General features: G+C 33.3%; 1 protein-coding gene across 1 annotated transcript in view; it reads left to right on the forward strand.

Annotated features, from left to right (window-relative positions):
- Window positions 1-13,839, forward strand: part of CSMD1 (CUB and Sushi multiple domains 1) — a 2,716,069-nt gene that overhangs the window by 1,646,032 nt on the left and 1,056,198 nt on the right. The window lies entirely within an intron of this gene.

Consider the following 13,839-nt stretch of genomic DNA (forward strand, 5'->3'; position numbering starts at 1 on the left):
AAATGCCTGAAAAACAATAGATAGAATTTTCACAATAATATAAATGAAGCATCATTATCATCAACAACAATTATAAAACATTTTGAAGAAAAAAAAGAGAAAGAAAGCAAAATGGCTTTCTGATTAGCCGTTACAAATAACTGAAGAAAGAATGAAAGGGAAAAGGAAAGAAGAAAGGGAAAGATAAAGACAACTCAAGGGAGAGAAAAAAAAGATTTCTTAAATGAGCAATACAGAAAAATAGAATAAAAGAATATTGTGGGAGACAAGACATGTTTTCAAAATTAGATATCCAAGGAATGTTTCATGCAAAAATGATCATGATAAAAGACAAAATGAGAGGGCTTTAACAGAAACAGAGGCTATGAAGAAGAGGTGGCCAGAATACACAAAAGAACTGAAGAAAAAAATCTTTACATCAACATGATGTGGTTCCCTATCTAGAGTTAGATATACTGGAGAACAGTGACCACTATGTTGGAAAAGAACAATTTATGGGCCAGTCCTAAAGAAAAGTAATGCTAAAGAATGTTTAAAGTACTGAATAACTGCACTGATTTTATATGCCATCAAGGTGATACTTAAGATGTAAACTAAAAATTACTGGAAGAACAGAATAGTTTTCAAAGAGGCAGAAAACCAAATTTTCAAACTCTGCATTATGGAGAAAGCAAGGTAATTCCAGAAAAAACATCAACTTCTGCTTCATTGACTGTACTAAACCCTTTGACTTTATGGATCACAACAAAATATGGCAAGTCCTCAAGGAAATAAGACTATTGATCATCTTTCTTGTCTTCTGAAGAACTGTGTATAGGCCAAGAAGCAATAGTTAGAACCAACCATGGAATAATTAATTGGTTAAAAATTGAAACGAAGTATAACAACACTATGTATTGTCATCTTTTTTATTTAACTTATATAGAGAGCACATGATGAGAAATTCAGCCTGGAAGAATCCAAAGCTGAAATTAACATTACCTAGAGAAATAACAACAATCTCAAATATATGGATAATACTGCTCTGAAGACAGAAAGTAAAGAAGAATTAAGAAGCCTCTTAATGAGGGTGAAAGAGGAGAGTATAGAAACTCAACTTGAAGCTCAATATAAAAAAACAAAAAACAAACAAAAAGAGACCTAAGATCTTGGCAACTGTTCCTATTACTTCATGCCAATAAAGAAGGAAAAGAAATATAAGCAATGTCAGATTTTATATTCTTGGACTCAAAGTTTACTACAGGTGATGAAGGCATCCATGAAATTTAAGCAAATGCTCCTTTAAATAAAAAAAAAAAGCTATGGAAAATTTAGCTTACTAATATACAGAAATATCACCTTGCCAACAAAGGCCCAGGTAGTCAAAGCTGTGGTTTTTCATAGTATGGAAAAGCTATACAACAGAATGCATGTTTTTGAATTCTGGTGCTAACAATGACTTTTTAGAATCCCTTGGACAGCAAGGAGATAAAATCAATCAATACCTATTGAAATTAACTTCAGCTATTCACTGGATGGTCAGCTGCTAAAACTGAAACTTAAATATGTCAGTTACATAATGAGAAGATGGAACTCATTGGAAAAGATCCCGATGTGAAAGATTAAAGGTAAAAAGAAAAGGGTTTGGCAGAAGATAAGAAGGATAGCTAGTGTCAAAGAAAAAAAAATGAAAATGAACTTGAATAACTTTTGAGAGACTGTGAAAGACAGAAGGGTCTGCCATGCTATGGTCATAAAGTCATAAAGAATAGGACATGATTGAACATCAAAAATGTTATTACACCAAGAAAACCAAAAATAATTCCCTCATGTCATGAGACTTCTTGTTTTATATAATTTGAGTTAACCCAGCCTAACAATAGATTAAAACTGGACACAATTTCCAAATTCAATCATTTTTTTTTACCTTACACAAAACTACATAAAATATTTCTCTTCTGTTCACTTTCCTTATATCCCTCTCCCATTTTTCTTTTTCTTTCTTATGCTAATAGAAATAGATTTTGATCCACTGCATTGAAAAAGGTGAAAAGAACAAAATACAATGCCTTGCTATCTGAATAGTCCAAAACAATAGATTCCATACTCATGGGTTTTGTATAAATGTCATATAGAAAAAAAAAAAACTATTCATTCTGCTTTTTATAATAAAAAAGTTAGATCTTGAGTTTCATGGGCTTATTTTCACTGTCAGATTATCAAACTGCCTTACTGTCAATTTGATGTAGATATTTTAAAAACATGACTATACATTCTCCATCCAGCCAAAAGGTGGATACTTTGACAAATGTCAATCTGATAATTAGATAGTTTATCATTCATAGATGTTTAAAACTGTTATCTTTGTCAACAAGCAACTGTAATCTCATAAATATTGAACTTCATTGAATTTTGTATAACCAAAATATGTCAAGAACATCCTCAAATTCATTGTAATGAAGTGAACAAAACATCATCTTTGGGGTATATAATGGAGTCAATGAAGAGAGATGCACAGATTATTGCATTTGGAATCTTTTTTTTTTTACTTTTATTTTTCTTTCTTTTTAATTATTAGCTATGTGACAAGGAGAAAAATATTCTGGGCCTCAGTTTTTTTCTTTATCTTAAAATCCTTTTCAACTCTATATCTTTTATTTTATGCTGGAAATCAGGACATAGCAATATTATTATAAACAACTTTTTAAAATTTTAATGTTTTTATCATTAGATATTTTACCTCTTTAGTATAATGGGTATGAGAAACACCTTGGTCTTAGAGTCTTAGGGAAAGTCTTAGAGTCAGAAAGACCTGAATGAATTCAAATTTAGCTTCTGAATATATGATACTGAAAAAGTCCCTTCATTTTTCTGTATAACTTTCAGTTGCCCCAATAAACTCTCTAAAACTCTAAATTATAGAATATTACCTGATTTTTATTAATATAGAATATTTCCTCCTGAGGACTTCATTATATAAATGAAGCCATAGGTCTGGAAACACATACAAACGCACACAAATTCATAATTGAAAGGACAGAATTACGGGATTTTGTTTAAGTTTTCACTGCTGGTAATAGCATAAGGCTAAAACAATGACAATATTAATGTTAATATATTTTTTTAAACAAAGAAAGAATTGAAATTCAGAGTTTGTGTGATGAGTTAGGTATAAGTATTATGTAGAGGTATATTTAAATATAATAGGTGTCAAAAAACACTTCCTTAATTTAAAATATTTCCATTTATATAGCACTTTAAGATTTGCAAAACTCATTATATATACATCTCATTTAATCCTCACCTATCTTATAAAGGTTTAAATTGCTTTAGGAAATTGAGTCTCAGATGTTAAATGAGTTAATAGTAGGCATTTATATAGTGCTTACTGTGTACCAAGTACTATACTAAGAATTTCACAAATATTGCTCATGTTATTCTTAAAAGAACTCTGAAAGGTAGCTGCTATTTTTTTTACCCATTTTACAAATGAGCAAGCTAAGACATACAGAGGTCAAATGACTTATCTAAGATCATACAGCTAGTAAATTTCTGAGGCTTATTTTGAATGCAGATCTTTCTGACTTCAGGACTAGGACGCTTTCCACCATACCACCTAGATGCCTAAACTTGCCCATCCTTGCTTATTCAACTATTGAGTATTTTATGTGAGATGTCAATTCAGATCTCTTTAGACCCGACATTCATCACTATTTCCCCTATCTTAAACTATAAAAATAATGATTTTTTATAAAAAAAAAAATTGTAGTGTTTTTTTGTAGGTATTAGAGGAGAAAATTCCTTATGGAATTAAAGTTTGAAAATAACTTTACCCTCTTTAAAGAAATATAGAAGCTAAAGAGGTCAGTTTATATTTGATGTTAGGAAAAAAAATTCTTAATCAATAAATTTATCCAAAAGTGGAATGGACTTCCTTGGGAGGTAGAAGCTTTAACTTCCTTAAAGTGCTCCAAGAAAAGGATGAATAACCACTTGTCAAATGTGTTATGACAGGAATCCATTTACTCTATAGATTACAGTAGTTGGCCACTGAGATCCCTTTCAACTCAGAAATTCTTTGCTTTTCTGATTTTCTTTCTTTCTCAGACCTTTGAAATTTGAACTAGTATGACTGCGGAAAAGATGTTATATAACTATAATATCATAACATATAGAAGTAAAGAGTAACTTAGAGATTATCTGGTCCAAAACTCTCATTTTACAGATGAGACAACTGAGGTTTGTAGAAGAGAAATAATTTACTGAAAATCATAGAGATCATAAAGTAGTGGAGATTAATCCTCGGATGCCAAATTCAGTGTTCTTTATATACTTTCACAACTTGAATGTCAAAAGCTGCTTAAATCTATCAAGATGAATCATTATTATAAATTGTACAAGAAACCTGTCAAGCAGGGATGCATTCAGTAAGATGAAAGTATATAACAATTTTGATCTAATTAGAGATAGCATGATATAAAAAGCCTAAACTATGGGATTAGAGTTCACATTCAATATTTGACACTTGTTAATCATGTACCATTGGGTAAATTACTTAACCTTCTCAGGCCTCAGTTTCCTCATCTATCAAATAGGGGTTGGACCTCTTTTACCTCTAGATTATATGATCCTACTTTGAATGTAATTGGATGTATAGATTCATTAGTAATAGTCTGATTCTATACAAAAAATCTTACTGTTTGGGGGATGTTCTGACTTAGTTGTTTCTTCCATAAAGACAGAAATTTAGTTACATGAATCCCTTCCTTCTCCAGGTCATTCATTCAAGTATATAAGTTACAGTAACATAAAAACATATAACTTCAGTAACAAAGTATGGTGAATACTACAAATGAAAGTAAGTTGGATGGGAGTCCAGAAAAAAAAAGTTGTGTCACTTTTGATAAAAAAAATTCAAGGAAGAATACAGCATGGGACACCTTTAAATTGATCAGAGTTTTTACAGATAGAAGAAGGAATGAGAATGTTTTAGGTGCCAAGAATGTTCCAAGAAATTGTATAGTGTTGGAATCCTTACTAACTGCTAAGTAATTAGAGTTGATCTAATCTTACAAGAAGTTGTTTTGGCCAGAACCTGAAACAAGGTACTAAGTAGAACTAATCAAGACAAGGCTTGTGTTCCCACCTTTACTCAAAGTCCACACCTTAAAGCTCTTTAAGCCAGAGAGCACTATGGGAGAAAACCCATAATCCCATTCTCTCAGAAGGTTCAGAGATAAGGCGAGACAGCCATTCCAGAATACATTTTTTTCCTCTTGGCTGGCTGATCGCGCTAGACTCGAGAGAAACGACTCTGCTGCAGAGAACACTTTTGACGGACTTCAGTGGAGCTACGCCAGAAGCCCTCTCTCCGCGGCAAAAGTGTGGCTGGGCTCCCCAGAAGGAGATAAGAGAGATCTTCCATCTCTGTTGGAGGCAGAAGAAGGCAGAGGCAGAGGCTGAAGGCAGAACCTTTGGATTTGGAGACATCCGAAGGGCTCTAAGCCTCTAAACCGGCTGTCCTCTGAGAACAAACTCCAACATTTGAACTCTAACATTTGGCGCCCAGCACAACCAGAACAAAGCCTTACGCCTTACCCAGTGCTTGTGGCTAGAATTCTATTAAAGGCCATTAAGCGAGCAGTACAATTATCTGGGACAGGACCTGACAAGATATATACCTTCTATACAAATGCACAAATTAATGTATGCTGTGAAACCATCCCAGAGTGGCAGATTTTATTGGCCATGGCTCCAAATTTTGCACATGGATCTCCATTAAAGATAACCAGACTACTGCATAATTGGCAATGGATTTTTGAGGAGAAGGTTTCTAAGGTTCCTCTTGAAGGACCAACCATTTTTACAGACGCAGCCAAACAAAATATTTGTGCTGTATACTCTCATGATCTAACTGTAAAAAGAGTAGTCAGAACTCCTTTTCAGTCCACTCAGCAGAACGAATTATATGCGATCATGCTAGCTCTCACTTATTACCCAGGCGACATAAATATAATATCTGATTCAGCCTATTCAGTAGGTGTGGTACAAAGAATTGCCACAGCCCAAATAAAATTTGCAGCTTCTAATATATATCAGCTCTTTAAGGAACTTCAAGAGCAAGTGAGAAAGCATCCAGGAAAGATTTATATCCTGCATGTCCATTCACATAGTGGACTTCCAGGTCCTATTTTTGATGGAAATTCAAAGGCAGATAGCCTTTTAACTATGTTGGCCAGTACGCCTTTATTTCAGGAGGCCCAGGAATCCCATTCTAAATACCATCAGGCTGCTCGAGCTTTGCGTTTACAGTTTGGGATTACAAAAGAAGAAGCTAGGAGCATAGTGAAAAGCTGTACAGCTTGCCTTCCCTTCCACGCTCCTACACTGCCTCCAGGGAAGAACCCTCGTGGTTTGAGACCCAATGAAATCTGGCAAATGGATGTGACTCATTATAAATCTTTTGGTCGTCTGTCTTTTATCCATGTTGTGGTAGACACCTTTTCAGGATTCACTTTTGCCATACCAGCAGCAAAAGAGACAGCCCGAGTGGTCACTGAATTCCTCATTCAAGCATTCGCAATTATGGGTGTGCCACAAGAAATAAAAACAGATAATGGACCGGCATATACCTCCAAACATTTTACCTCTTTAGTATAATGGGTATGAGAAACACCTTGGTCTTAGAGTCTTAGGGAAAGTCTTAGAGTCAGAAAGACCTGAATGAATTCAAATTTAGCTTCTGAATATATGATACTGAAAAAGTCCCTTCATTTTTCTGTATAACTTTCAGTTGCCCCAATAAACTCTCTAAAACTCTAAATTATAGAATATTACCTGATTTTTATTAATATAGAATATTTCCTCCTGAGGACTTCATTATATAAATGAAGCCATAGGTCTGGAAACACATACAAACGCACACAAATTCATAATTGAAAGGACAGAATTACGGGATTTTGTTTAAGTTTTCACTGCTGGTAATAGCATAAGGCTAAAACAATGACAATATTAATGTTAATATATTTTTTTAAACAAAAGAAAGAATTGAAATTCAGAGTTTGTGTGATGAGTTAGGTATAAGTATTATGTAGAGGTATATTTAAATATAATAGGTGTCAAAAAACACTTCCTTAATTTAAAATATTTCCATTTATATAGCACTTTAAGATTTGCAAAACTCATTATATATACATCTCATTTAATCCTCACCTATCTTATAAAGGTTTAAATTGCTTTAGGAAATTGAGTCTCAGATGTCAAATGAGTTAATAGTTGGCATTTATATAGTGCTTACTGTGTACCAAGTACTATACTAAGAATTTCACAAATATTGCTCATGTTATTCTTAAAAGAACTCTGAAAGGTAGCTGCTATTTTTTTTACCCATTTTACAAATGAGCAAGCTAAGACATACAGAGGTCAAATGACTTATCTAAGATCATACAGCTAGTAAATTTCTGAGGCTTATTTTGAATGCAGATCTTTCTGACTTCAGGACTAGGACGCTTTCCACCATACCACCTAGATGCCTAAACTTGCCCATCCTTGCTTATTCAACTATTGAGTATTTTATGTGAGATGTCAATTCAGATCTCTTTAGACCCGACATTCATCACTATTTCCCCTATCTTAAACTATAAAAATAATGATTTTTTATAAAAAAAAAAATTGTAGTGTTTTTTTGTAGGTATTAGAGGAGAAAATTCCTTATGGAATTAAAGTTTGAAAATAACTTTACCCTCTTTAAAGAAATATAGAAGCTAAAGAGGTCAGTTTATATTTGATGTTAGGAAAAAAAATTCTTAATCAATAAATTTATCCAAAAGTGGAATGGACTTCCTTGGGAGGTAGAAGCTTTAACTTCCTTAAAGTGCTCCAAGAAAAGGATGAATAACCACTTGTCAAATGTGTTATGACAGGAATCCATTTACTCTATAGATTACAGTAGTTGGCCACTGAGATCCCTTTCAACTCAGAAATTCTTTGCTTTTCTGATTTTCTTTCTTTCTCAGACCTTTGAAATTTGAACTAGTATGACTGCGGAAAAGATGTTATATAACTATAATATCATAACATATAGAAGTAAAGAGTAACTTAGAGATTATCTGGTCCAAAACTCTCATTTTACAGATGAGACAACTGAGGTTTGTAGAAGAGAAATAATTTACTGAAAATCATAGAGATCATAAAGTAGTGGAGATTAATCCTCGGATGCCAAATTCAGTGTTCTTTATATACTTTCACAACTTGAATGTCAAAAGCTGCTTAAATCTATCAAGATGAATCATTATTATAAATTGTACAAGAAACCTGTCAAGCAGGGATGCATTCAGTAAGATGAAAGTATATAACAATTTTGATCTAATTAGAGATAGCATGATATAAAAAGCCTAAACTATGGGATTAGAGTTCACATTCAATTTTTGACACTTGTTAATCATGTACCATTGGGTAAATTACTTAACCTTCTCAGGCCTCAGTTTCCTCATCTATCAAATAGGGGTTGGACCTCTTTTACCTCTAGATTATATGATCCTACTTTGAATGTAATTGGATGTATAGATTCATTAGTAATAGTCTGATTCTATACAAAAAATCTTACTGTTTGGGGGATGTTCTGACTTAGTTGTTTCTTCCATAAAGACAGAAATTTAGTTACATGAATCCCTTCCAAAACAAAAGAAAGGAGGAGCCACGGGTAACCCTAGAGAGCTTCTAAATTTAGTTCTCTATACCATTAATTTTTTAATCTTTGATAAAGATGCACTGGCTCCAGCAGACAGGTTTTATAACCCACCAGAAGAGCAGTGTCCAGTGCGAGCAGCTCCACTATCTTTAGATAATCGCCAGGTGATGTGGAGAGACCCAGAAAGTGGTGAATGGAAGGGACCAGATAGACTAACTGCTTGGGGGAGAGGATTTGCTTGCCTCTCTACAGGTGGAGAAGGAATCAGATGGGTGCCTACGAGCCGCATTCGCCTTGTCCATCGCAGAAAGATGGAGCAGACCCTTGAAACAAAAGAGAAGACCCAAGAAATATCGGGTGGTTCTGTTGCTGATTGTGCTCATAAGAATTATTAGATTCCTGGCACATGAACTAATGGACAGTGGAATCCTATTGGACTGTTTCTAGGACTTATGGACATGTGTAAATTTTCAGATTGATTCTTGTTATTTGTTACATTACTACTAGCCTGTGTTATATTGCTATGTGCTCATGTAAATTATGTATAATGCCTCCCATATTGATGGATTTATGTATACCATGTATATCTGTTACAAAGTTCTGGCCCATATTGATGGATTTATGTGTACCCCCTCAGAAACCCCCTATGTTTTAAAACAAAAGAAAGGGGGAGATGTTGGAATCCTTACTAACTGCTAAGTAATTAGAGTTGATCTAATCTTACAAGAAGTTGTTTTGGCCAGAACCTGAAACAAGGTACTAAGTAGAACTAATCAAGACAAGGCTTGTGTTCCCACCTTTACTCAAAGTCCACACCTTAAAGCTCTTTGGGCCAGAGAGCACTATGGGAGAAAACCCATAATCCCATTCTCTCAGAAGGTTCAGAGATAAGGCGAGACAGCCATTCCAGAATACATTTTTTTCCTCTTGGCTGGCTGATCGCGCTAGACTCGAGAGAAACGACTCTGCTGCAGAGAACACTTTTGACGGACTTCAGTGGAGCTACGCCAGAAGCCCTCTCTCCGCGGCAAAAGTGTGGCTGGGCTCCCCAGAAGGAGATAAGAGAGATCTTCCATCTCTGTTGGAGGCAGAAGAAGGCAGAGGCAGAGGCAGAGGCTGAAGGCAGAACCTTTGGATTTGGAGACATCCGAAGGGCTCTAAGCCTCTAAACCGGCTGTCCTCTGAGAACAAACTCCAACATTTGAACTCTAACAGTATAGATACAAGCAAATTCAATACCTCATTGAAGAAAAATAGAAATATTCAAGTTTAATTGGAGTATAGAGTGCATGGAAGAACCTTGTAGAGATAAGAGTGAAATTATAGTTCTTTGGGTTGACTTTGAATGATAGTTTAGTAAGCCAGAATGACTGAAAGAGCCACTTTAAACTACTTGTAGCCCATGTTGCTTATCATGTTGCATTAACTATTTGTTGTCTCATTGTTCCACCACACATGTAAAAGGATTAAGAAATCTTTGTGAAGGAAAATGAAGATATAAATAGTATTGTTTCTATGCTCTCAGATTCTGTCAGGTTTTACCAACCTGTAAAAGCTTGTAAAATTGCCAGGCATTAACCAGTGTTGTTATTGTCGGAGCTTTACCTAAGTTTCAATACCTAATCATTAGAAGTTTGGTTCATGAGAATATTTTTTAAAATGCAAGTCATGAAAACTATCTACTAGGGAATAAAAGAGTTATTGTTTGGAGGGAATAAGTATGTATCCTGCATAATAATAAATCTTTTCAATCACTGAAGCATGAAGACATTAGTGATTCAACTTAGTACAAACTTGAGGTCTGAGCAGGTAGTAGGGAGCCAGTGAAGATTTTTTAACAAGGGTAATGATGTCAAAATGATACATTAGGAAGATTAATTTAAATATGGTTAAAGGATGGTAAGAGTGGATGCAAAGAGAGGAATTCATGTGTGAAGTAAGAAGTAAGAATTTCTATTCATAATACTACCATTATTTCAAAATGGTAGTATTATGAATAGAAATTCATAGTCAGCATTGTGTTTGAAGAACCTGCTTCAAATCCTACCTCTGATATTTACTAGTTGTGTGATCTTGGACAATTCATTTAATCCCCTATTCCTCAGTTGCCTTGTCTTTAAAATGAGGGGATTGGATCAGATGGCTGCTGAGTTCTAGAGCATTGATCCTGGATGTGAGAATCACTAGAGCGAAAAAAATCTAACAGGCCACTGACTGATTATGGGGCAAGAGAGGAATCAGTGATAATTGGGAAGATTTGAGCTTATATAACTGCAAAGAAAAGTGTATATAAGGCTTTATGTTTCACAAGTGCAAGATGCTATTGGAATTCTCACTACTGGAGGCAGATTCCCACATTCCACAATATGATCAGAGATGTAAGTGAATAAAACATTTCTAGTAGGTTTGTTTTTGTTTTGTTTGTTGAAAGTGGTCTATTTAAGAATTCCAGAAATGTTGATAACATTTTAAAATGTGTATGTTTTATCTTGGTTATATATATTTTTATTTGTTTCCTCAATATTTTTTCTCTTCAAATTTTCTTCCTTCCCAAATTCTGTAGTTTTCTCTTGCATTTTGCTTTTTGATAACTAAATGTCACTCAAACAAGAAATAATGTTAAGGGATATGTGTGTGTATGTGTTTTATGACTTGAAGAAATACTTGTAGATTTTGTACATAGTTTTACTTGTTAAATACATAATTTTAAAACATTTTGAATAACCTCTATATATGACATTTTAATTAAAAATTTATATGTTTTCATATTTAATTTCTTTCAACTATATTCTATTTCTACTGGTACTATCAATAGCCATCCAAGTTTAGAACTATAGATCTTGTTTAATCTATTGTATTATAATAAATAAAACCCATTAAAAACATCTGTGTTCAAGGAAAGCAAACTTTCTCATATTAACTATATTTTATATATGTGCATACACATGTATATCACATCCACATATATAACATATATTGTGAAATGTATTTATATAGCTTGACTAATATGAAATTTTATTTCATTTTTTTCTATAGCTATATAGATATTTACCTGAGGCTTCACTCTTTATCTATCCCCACTCTATCTGGACAATTTTCTTTTTTAAGTGACTGTTATCTCTGACATTTTGAATAGATGTTTTATTTGCTTCACTTTTTGTTTGTTTGCTTGTTTTCCCAGTTTCATTATTAAACCCTTTCCATAAGTTCAGTTATTCAAATTCCTTTTAGACCCAAGGACTTACTTGTAATTGTGTTATGACCAAAAGCCAAAAATACATTTTTGTAGTAGTAGACCTGAAAGCAACCTAATATAAAGACAGACCTCTCATTATGTTTGCCCTGACCAATACTGCCAACATTGCCAATGAAATTAGTGTACTAAAATCATATCGAGAAACTAAACAAAAGGTTGATAATTGTCCAAGTCAATGTCTATTGCATTAACTTCCGTAATTAATTTGCTTTTCCTTGTGATGTTATTTACCAAATTTCCATAATAATGTTTTTATGGAACCAAGGATTCTGCAACAATATTATAAAGAAGGCCATTTCCCCAATATTAATTGATTTATTTATTCATTCACTAAAGAGGTATTTATTAAGTGCATATTGTCAGGCACTATGCTAAAAGCTAGGCATACCAAAGTAAACAAACAAATAAATAATAACAATCTTTGTGCCAAAGAGTATACAATTTATTGGGAAAGACAACATGCAAATAAATAGATACAAAGTAAACTACTCTTAGGATATATAGAAAAGAAATTAAAAGAGAAAAGTACTGGAATTAAGAAGAAGTAGAATAGGATTTCTATAGAAGGTGGGATTTTATTTGGAATTAAAGGAAGACAAAAATGTCAATAATTAGACCGGAATGGAAGAGGAAAAATATTCCAAGGAACAGAGACAACCAGAAAAAAAAATGTTCAGACCCCAGAGAGCGAATGTTTTGCTTGTGGAGCAATCAGGGGACCAGCATCACTGGATTGAAAAATATTTATTGGAGATATATGTATTGCTTATATAGCAGGCATTCAAACAAGCACAATAGAAAGGCTGGGTAGAGTTAATATGAAACTTTGGGAAGTGAGGAAGATGGGAATGAGGAATTGGGTGGTAAAGTATGTGGAGTGGGATTTGGATAATCACTGAGTTCAGATTCACTCACATATAATGGGTGTAATAAGTATGAGAATATTCATCTCTGAGTAATAGATACCACTCTTTTTGTCCAGTGGCAAGATATGGACCATAAAGCTGGCCCTGAATGAAATGGGAAACATTGGCCTTTTTAAATTATGATCTTTAATGGGTTTCAGTTTGACTGAGGCCACACTCAAAAGGACAATATGCAAGAACAGAAATTAAATCTAAAGAAAAATATAAGACTATTTCCACAAAGAGGTATTATACTGTGTTAGAAGGGAACGAGAAGGTAGCATTCAATGACAAAAATTCAAAATTAATCTCAACTATGAGTTACTAGTGTGTCAAATTTGTATTCTGGGTTTTATTTTTCTCACCTGCAAAATGAGGGCATCAATCTGGATAAGATGTAAGAGTCTAATTAAAACCCAAGTTGTGATTTTTTTTTTATTTCAATCTCTTATATTCAAATATGTATCTTGTGTTGAAGGAAAGAGAAATCACTAATAGTTATAGGTAATAGAATATTCTACTCTCTATTAACAGTACGTAAGCACTTCAAAAACATGGAGGTAATTTGGTAGGAGTCCTTCATTTCCTATTTTTTCAAATAGTTTATATAGTATTGAAATTAATTGTTCTTTAAATTTTTGTAGAATTCACATGTAAATTCATCTGATCTGGAGATTGTTTTCTTAGGGAGTTGATTAATAGCTTGTTTTATTTCTTTTACTAAAATGGGACTATTTAAGTAATTTATTTCTTCTTTTGTTAATTTGGACAATCTATATTTTTGTAGGTATTCCTCCATTTCATATAGGTTATTGAATTTATTAGCATAAAGTTGGGCAAAGTAACTCCTAATTATTACTCTAATTTCCTCTTCATTGGTGGAAAGTTTTCTCTTTTCATTTTTGAGACTAACAATTTGATCTTCTTCTTTCCTTTTTCTAATCAAATTTACTAAAAGTTTGTCTATTTTGTTCTTGTTTTTCATAAAGCCAATTCTTAGTTTTATTTAT

This window comes from Antechinus flavipes, chromosome 2, assembly GCF_016432865.1.
Source record: "Antechinus flavipes isolate AdamAnt ecotype Samford, QLD, Australia chromosome 2, AdamAnt_v2, whole genome shotgun sequence".
Lineage (NCBI taxonomy): Eukaryota > Metazoa > Chordata > Mammalia > Dasyuromorphia > Dasyuridae > Antechinus > Antechinus flavipes.